Raw genomic sequence first — 9,053 nt, forward strand, 5'->3', positions numbered from 1 at the left:
CATGCTGGCCCACGTGCAGCCCAGGGAAGCATAATTCCAGCTACAATCTGTTGTATTACTGCACAGCAGGGTGACATGGGATTTGTGAAAGAACAACACCTGGAACCACGGTAACTGTACACAATAAAGATGGCGACTAGGGTTGGGTATTACTTAAAATTTACGATACCAAAACCAGTACCCTTAAAGTGATAACGATACCAATAGAGTACTTAATTCGATATCTTGCATAAAATGCCACCTGTTGAAACCAAAGTAGTTGATTGGTTGCCTTTTTTTTTTTTTTTTTTTTTTATAGACAAGCAAGATTATCTATCTTTTGTTTCAAATAACTGTTAAAAGTATTAGGAAATTGTATGAGATCCTCCTCATCCTAATTAGTTCATCCTCACGTGTCTTATATGGTGAAAGACTACAGTTCGCAATTTATTTTATATTGAATGAGAGGAGGAGTGAAATAGTTTAGTGACCAAATAAGTTGTGGGAAATGAATTTAAAGTAATTTTTTGAGTGTTGAAAGTAAACAACGGAAAATGATATTAACTTTCGATCAATAACCTGAATGGAAAGATCTCTGCGAGTGCTTTTGCCTTTTTATTGGTGAGTCGCAAACCTCCAAAAACTACAGTAACAAGTATAACACGAGAAAGGAGTCTGTTTAAACAAGTGACTAAACTACACTAAAGACTGAGAGGAAAAGAGATGCTGCATGTTCAACTGATCAAACCAACTACACCTGAAGCAGCTGCAGCCAGAGGCTTCATGAGTAAAATCAGCTGATCGCTGCTGCGCCACAAAAGCCTTTTAATTGATATGATGGAACGCAGTGATCGTGACAAGTGATGTGAAATTCAAATAAAAATGTACCGAGACCATAAAGGCTTCGAGTAGCCGATACCCATCCCTAATGGCGAAGGAACTAAGAAATGCACAACAGAAATGAGACCATTTCATTTTGTTTTACAAAAATCAAGTGACTAAACATGCCCACACAAAACTAAGATCCACTTTTGTCAAAAGACTTATGGTGCTATTCAGACCAAATGCGTATTTAATCCTCGCGACGCTTTCCTCGCGTGAGTACATTCGCTGCAAGTGTTCACACACAACGCGAGAAGGCACCGCCCCCTTCGTGACGCTTCACGTCCCTTCGCACCACCTGACAGGAAATCGCGGCTCTATGCAACTTTGCATTGACTTTGTATGTAAACTTAATGACCCAAACACTCATTTTGCTTTTGGTCTGAAAGCACAGTGACACTAAAACCGCATCAGGTGCCAAAATGAAAAGTTTTTGTCTCTTTTTCGTTTTTCTCTCTCTCTGTAGAACACGTGGGATCCAAACATGCAGCGCCCCCAGTTGGCAGCTCCATCCCCACCTTGGTGAGCCGAGGAGCTGACCCGCTGAACGGCGCGGCCTCAAAGAGACCCCACTCCCCCTCTCTGGAGGAGCAGGCCAAGAGGCTGAAAGAAACAGAAAAGGCCAGAATCCACATAGCTTGAACACACAACTGTAGACTGGATTCATACATACAAAGAGGGTGGGGCTTTTACAGTTTAAGTCAAACACCAAGAGGATGACTTCACACAGGGACAGGTCAGTCAGTCTCAAGTGTGAAGCAGCAGGACGGACACCTCACCTCAAATCTTCAGAGATTACAGATTTGCCAGTGGATAGGTGATTTGGTTAAACCAGATGTTGTCAGCGCCCTCTGTCACTCTCACAGGCAGAGGGCATTTAACACGGCAGTCGTGGAGATATCTGACATGAGAACTACAGCAAGTGTTTTTTTTTTTTTACTCGTCTTCTCCCTCACTGTTTAAAAATGTACACAGTACAGATGGAAAATGTGCTGTTCATCTTTTCATTTTCCCTTTTTTCCCCGTTAATGTTTTAAAACAGCCCAAAACATTTATCGACGCTTGCTACACACTTCTGGTGTATGCTGATTTGTTTTTTTTTGTTTGTTTTTTCTTTATCTCCTGTACAGTAAATGTTGATGTACATAACTTTTTTGTCTTAAAAAAAAAAGAGCAAAAGATCACTGTTGAGTCTTTTGACCATTCTATTGTAGTTTTATCTAAAAATGAGAAAAAAAAGTTTAAAAAAATTTAATTTTTTGTTTATCTCTGTTGCTTGTCCCAAAACAACTTTGTCTCAAGCCCTGGATATTTTTTGTAAACACTGTATAGGTTTTGGATACAGTTGCAGGGATGCTTTATTGAGGGTTTGCTTGGATATGACGGAAATCACGACCACAACTCTTTGGACCACCACAACTACCTAAAGTGGACTCCAGGTTAGTATTGGACTTGCAATGTGTAGATGATCATAGACACCCAGTGACACCAGTGCTTCTCAGGTGCAGGTAACCGCAAATAAATTATCCTTACGACAACAGGAAACGTTGTGCATTTTCTGGAAGTGATTACATCTTTTCAGGTATTGTTTAGCTCGTGGAAGGATTAGTACAGAACATTGGAAGAACCATCAAAATGCTACACTAATCCTTCTGTTCAGTATAGCTTCAGTGTCACGCCTATTGTTGATCTTGTTTTTGTAATTATTATTTAAAGGCTGGGTTTTCTGTGCACTTGCCTTGAGTTTAAGCCCTAGATGTCAGGTCGGTGAGCACTGGATAGTTTAGACAGTCACAAGAAAGTGTTTAAACATCGGTTGTGTGTCCCTGTGATTCGCAGATTGTCTGACATCTAAAATTAACCTCAAACAACAAAAGTGATTTGTTCGGGAAACTGCTTGACTCCCCCCACCCCCACCAGTTCACCGTGGTCTGTTTTAATGGTGCAGCTTGTTCCTGATGAAGCCAGGTCCTGGTTGTTTTTGTGTCCATGAAAGTTTTTGGTGCTTAATGGAAAAAATGGTTCGAAGCTTTTTGAGGAGTTGTGCTGGTGTGTGTGTGTGTGTGTGTGTATGCATGCGTGTGGTTGACTGTATGAGCGTGCATGCATAGACGGTTGTGTTTATGTGTTGGAGAGAGACAGAATTCCCTTCGTTTTGGGTGTTTACCCTCTGCGCCTCCTGTGGAGGTTCTTAAAAGGCATCTGGGGTCACCAGTGGGGGGGGGGGTGAGGAGACAACTCTTTTCCTGCCTTTGGCCCCAACCCTCCATCTTTATGGTCTAAAGCTGGATAGCTCTGTGTTCAGCACAGAAGATATATGTATACTATAAGTGATGCTGACGAGGTACCCTCTTCTTCGGAGCAGGTAGCGAGTTAACACAGGCTCTATTTTCCAGCATCAGTTTTCCCCAACTAAATGTACAGAGAACTGTTTTTCAAAAGGCATATTCTTCATTATTGGGGGTTTTCTTATCACTTTATTTATATTTGCATATTTGTACCATGTGATCTTTTTTTAAATAGCATTCATAGCAGGTAGGTCTCTTTTTGAATGAAATCTGCACCACTCTGTTTCAGACAATTCATGTTTTGCTGTTCAGAAACATTTAACAAAACAAGTCATTTAGATGTTTGTTTCTAAAATGTATTGAAAGGGTATTTTTGTATGTGTTTATCACTTCCTTTAAATGAATCTGTACACCATTAAACCCCTAAAAACTACGCTGATGTCTGTGTTCTTTGTTATATATGTTTTATACAATTATTTGTTGTCATAAATTGACACATGTTCACCTCTTCTGGCAGTGATGGGAGTTTTTTTTTTTTTTATTACCAACACAAAGGAGTGCACACAGGTAAACAGACGTGCTTACAACAGTCCTGCAGCAGCCACAGATACTAGATTTTTTGAAGTTTTTCTGTCAGAGCATTTATTGATTGATGTCGGGATGTAAAGTGAATTTCAACAAATAGAAAATGCTTCTGTAATAATTGCCTACCCCAGCTTTCGTGTCTGTCAGTTCAGCTTAATAAATTAGCGTTAAATTGAATGTGAAGTTACTGAGAACTGCAGAGCTTAACAGACCTAATGGGAAGATTGTTTGGTCAATGACTGTTTCTAAGGTCAAGAATGAACTTTTAATCTCAATGAGAAATGCACTTTGTGATTTTAAGATTAGTCCATGGTTTCTTTTGGTCTCATTATGCATATCAGAGTTAACCGATAAAACTTCTTAAGTGGCTTTCTCGTCTGCATAATCCGCTGTAGTCATACCGCTTGTATTTGTGTTTACATGCAAAGACAGATCAGCGGCTGGTTTCACCCTACCTTGAAGGCTATTTAACTAAACTTGGACCTGCTCAAAGTATTTCCAGAATCCTCAAGACTCCATTTGACCATATGAATCAAAAAATGTAGTTCACAGTAGGCTACAAAAACATAACAGGTCTCTCAAGTTGTGGCTTTTTCCCATCCAGGTAGTAGGAAAGTGCAGGTGAAACTTGAAAAATTTGCATATCGTGCAAAAGTTCATTTATTTCAGTAATTCAACTAATGAAACTAATATAGACTCATTACATGCAAAGTGAGATATTTCAAGCCTTTATTTGATATAATTTGATGATTATGGCTTACAGCTTATGAAAACCCCAAATTCAAAATCTCAGAAAATTAGAATATTGTGAAAAGGTTCAGTATTGTAGGCTCAAAGTGTCACGCTCTAATCAGCTAATTAATCCAAAACACCTGCAAAGGGTTCCTGAGCCTTTAATTGGTCTCTCAGTCTGGTTCAGTGGAATTCACAATCATGGGGAAACTGCTGACCTGACAGTTGTGCAGAATCACTGACACTCTCCACAAGGAGGGAAAGCCTCAAAAGGTAATTGCAAAAGAAGTTGGATGTTCTCAAAGTGCTGTATCAAGGCACATTAATAGAAAGTTAAGTTGAAGGGAAAAGGTGCACAGGCAGCAGGGATGACCGGAGCCTGGAGAGGATTGTCAGGAAAAGGCCATTCAAATGTGTGGGGGAGCTTCACAAGGAGTGGACTGAGAATGGAGTTACTGACACACCCGTCACAGACGGGTCCTGGACATGGGCTTCAAATGTTGTATTCCTCTTGTCAAGCCGCTCCTGCACAACAAACAACGTCAGAAGCGTCTTACTTGGGCTAAAGAAAACCAGAACTGGTCTGTTTCTCAGTGGTCCAAAGTCCTCTTTTCTGAGGAGAGCAAATTTTGCATCTCATTTGGAAACTAAGGTCCCAGAATCTGGAGGAAGAATGGAGAGGCACACAATCCAAGATGCTTGAAGTCCAGTGTGAAGTTCCACAGTCTGTGTTGGTTTGGGGGGCCATGTCATCTGCTGGTGTTGGTCCACTGTGTCCAGAGTCAGCGCAGCCGTCTACCAGGACATTTTAGAGCACTTTATGCTGCTTTATGGAGATGCTGACTTCATTTTCCATCAGGACTTGGCACCTGCCCACACTGCCAAAAGTACCAAAACCTGGTTCAATGACCATGGGATTACTGCGCTTGATAGGCCAGCAAACTGGCCTGACCTGAACCCCGTAGAGAATCTATGGGGCATTGCCAAGAGAAAAATGCAGAAGAGCTGAAGGCCGCTATTGAAGCATCCTGGTTTTCCATAACACCTCAGCAGTGCCACAGGCTGATGGCATCCATGCCACGCCGCATTGAGGCAGTAATTCATGCAAAAGGGGCCCAAACCAAGTACTGAGTACATATGCATCATTATACTTTTCAGAGGGCTGACATTTCTGTATTTAAAATCCTTTTTTTTTTTTTTTGATTTCATGTAATCTAATTTTCTGAGATTTTGAATTTGGGGTTTTCATAAGCTGTACGCAATAATCATCAAAATTATATCAAATAAAGGCTTGAAATATCTCACTTTGCATGAGTTTCACCTTTTTGAAGTTGAATTACTGAAATAAATGATTGATTTTGCGCAACACAAGAATGTTATTAAAATAGTTTTTAGTCTAGTTGTCCAGTTTGAGAAATGAACCTATTTTGCTGTTTTACAGGGTGTAGTGGCCACTTTCTTGGCTGGCAGCAGTAACTTCCTGGAGTCTCTACAGATTGCCTGGCAACTGTTCCAGGAAGTTCCACACCCCTAAAAAGGCAAATTATTATTTTTTTTCTGTATGGGTTAAACAAAGTTTAAAAATAAAAAGCTTGGTGAGCTCCAGAGGTGCTGGTGGGGTGTGTTTCTTTTTATCACCTTTGGACAAACGGAGCTAACAGGTGGGCTGCTGGCCCCCCCAACGTAGCTGACAGATATGAGAACTCTAAGCAAGAAAGCTTTTCCATTATATACCGAACTATTCCAAAACGACATGGGTTTTTCATAGATTATGTAGTATATTTACAAAGGTACAAACTAGCAAGATGATACCCAAAATGTTAACTTGGTCAGTGTTGGCTGACATCAGGCATCCAGGTTTGCATGCTGCTGCCTCCGTGCTTTACAGTAAGTATAGCCAGTGCTGATGCATGTGGTGACATGTAGGAAGTGTGAAGAGTTGCTGATAGTTGAATATTGATCCATTACACAGTGTGACACGTGTATTTGCTTTTATTATTTGTCGCGGCTTCTTCCAAACTGAAGCCTTCCGTCGCCTTCAGTCTGCCTCTGCTCTTGGAGGATACGCAGTGAACTCTCCGCAGCGCAGGTAGCGAATCCTCAGCGCTCTCGCTCATGTGAGTCATGCGGCTTCTCATTGGCCAGTTCAGATCAAGTGGGCGGGGCAGAGGGAATTCCCCCCCCGCTGGTATCTTCTAACAAATATTACTTTTCTGTCCACTGTCACTCATTGAGCTCGGGGTTCTCCAAGAGACAATAACCTGTGGTACGGCTGAGAGAAAGCGAGTGAGTGCGCCTTCATCATGGGTGAGTAGCAACAGATATTTACTGTATAATAACAACGGTTACGCGGAGAATGAGAGGTAAGACAGAATGTAATGAATATCATGTAGTGACTCAGATGTAACTTTTTTTTTAAATGTACAATAGCAACTTAACACTCTTAAGTTAAACAGTTTGGCGTTGTTGTAAGTCTGTTGAACACAGCGAAACTTCCTCCTTGTTGCAATGATTGATTGGAGTGCTTGTAATCACAATGAAGAAGGTTACAAAACACTACAAACCAGTTTGAGTGAAATATGCTTCCGTATGGTTTTAGATCTAATTTACATGTATATTGCCTAATTTCCTCCTGTATGTCACATTTTCCTCCTCAGATCTTATGCCCTCCATGCTAGGGGACAATTCACACCTAAGTAAGTAAATTTTAACAAAGTCACAAGTCATATGTATATGTGTCAAACAGTCTTTGAATATATGCAGGGTCTTTCACTTCCCTATTTAGTTTTATTGCTAAGCATTGTCTGTGTGTGTGTTTTTAGCATCTTGTGTGTGTGTGACAACCAAAGGTGCTGGGAAACGTCTTCATAGTTTGAGATGTATGAGTTCAGTGTTATATATATGTGTGTGTGTGTGTGTGTGTGTGTGAGAGAGAGAGCTACATCTTCTCTCATTTCTGTGTTTGGAGCGTAGCTGCAAAATGAGGAAGGCGGGCTATGAAAGTGCCTAGTTTTTGGCAAACGGTATTATATATGTCAAAAATGTAACATGACTTGCCCTACATAGCATCTGCGTGTGAACGCTGGCCACTCAGCTCTCATGTCAAGAAAAACTGATTCTCGTGTTGTCAAATCATTGGAAGTACTGTAACCCAAAACAGACACATTTCCCGGATCAGTTTTAGTTCCTCTCTCACACAGGCATCATGTGGTGCAAGTTCTTTTTCATGCAGTAGGGTCTAAGTAGTATGAACTAATATCATACTTTGTTTTGAATGCAGAACAACAGCGGAGGTTTGCCGGATTTGATGATTTGTAGTTTAAAATTTGCCTGTACATCTAACAGGGCTACATTTTCCACTGAAATAGTGTTAGACATCTAGGTTACATATAACGTTATTCCAACTGTATGTCAGAAACTCTTTCAGTGAGAAGCATTACTGAACTCTGAAAACATCTCAAAACATTTTAACCATCACTGAATATAAGCTTACTGAACTATTGAACCAGACAGTGACAGTTTTAACAGTGACAGCAAAACAAAAACAGGAAGATTAGGATGTGCTAATCAGTTTTACACATAAAAGAGCATTCATCAGTCCCATTTCATCTTGTATTTTTCACTCTCATCTTTCTGTAGCTGAAGGGTGTACAATAAGTCATTTTTTCCATGAAGCTTAGACAGTTGACAGTGTCTATGAGGAGGCTCATAGTGGTGGTTTACTTGCAGCTATCTTCAGGTGGTAGATATCACTTCTACACAAAGCTTTAGGCAACATACAAAAACAGAAGTAAAATATTAACTCAAAACACAGGCTGGGACATTTTTTCCGCTATATTTTTTTAACACTTTTGTTTAAGCAAACGATTTAATGGATTTTTTTCAAAGCAGACATTTTGAGTGGGGTTTTTTTGTCCTGCAAATTCAATGCTTCCTGGGTTATTTAATGTCAGAAACATGGCCGTTAACTGAGAAGACCTTCCCTTGACTTATTGATCCTGTAACTTTTGTCATTCAATACAAAAAGATGTTTTTTGGTGATTCCACCTTCCCAGCACAAAGCCACTAGTGGCGATCCAAACAGGCAAAACAAGAAGCAGACACTTCTGTCTTATTTGGGTACTGATTCACCTTGCCTCTGCACTATCGTCTCCTTCCCTATTTGCCCCTACACATCCCTTAATTGTCTGTTTTCATCATCTGTGCTCTCTAGTGCCTGAACCAGAGATCCAGATCTTCGAGCAGCCCAAGCAGAGGGGAATGCGCTTCAGGTACAAGTGTGAGGGTCGCTCGGCCGGAAGCATCCCCGGCGAGAAGAGCTCCGACAACAACAGGACCTACCCCAGTCTGCAGGTCAGTCAAATATTTGCATCGTTATATTATTTACACATAAAAGCACATATGGAGCACATTTAGCTGTATTGGTATCGTAGAAAATGTGCAACGCCCTTAAAGCACCTGATTTTTTCCTATTTTGTTCTCCTCTTTCCACAGTTGGCATGCATGTCTGTCAATCTATATACGTATCAGCTTCTGTTAAAGCAAACTCATCTTCCTTCGCAGATCCTTAATTACTGCGGTAAAGGG

General features: G+C 40.6%; 1 long non-coding RNA gene across 1 annotated transcript; it reads left to right on the forward strand.

Annotated features, from left to right (window-relative positions):
- The first annotated feature begins 6,338 nt into the window (after positions 1-6,338).
- On the forward strand, positions 6,339-9,053 carry LOC119917398. Its single transcript, XR_005447266.1, has 5 exons — positions 6,339-6,353; positions 6,492-6,773; positions 7,124-7,162; positions 8,680-8,819; positions 9,030-9,053. It is a non-coding gene; the product is annotated as an uncharacterized LOC119917398 (long non-coding RNA).

Source organism: Micropterus salmoides, unplaced genomic scaffold (genome assembly GCF_014851395.1).
Source record: "Micropterus salmoides isolate LMB-PRFRI ecotype aquatic unplaced genomic scaffold, ASM1485139v1 Ms_hic_scaffold_22, whole genome shotgun sequence".
Classification (NCBI taxonomy): Eukaryota; Metazoa; Chordata; class Actinopteri; order Centrarchiformes; family Centrarchidae; genus Micropterus; species Micropterus salmoides.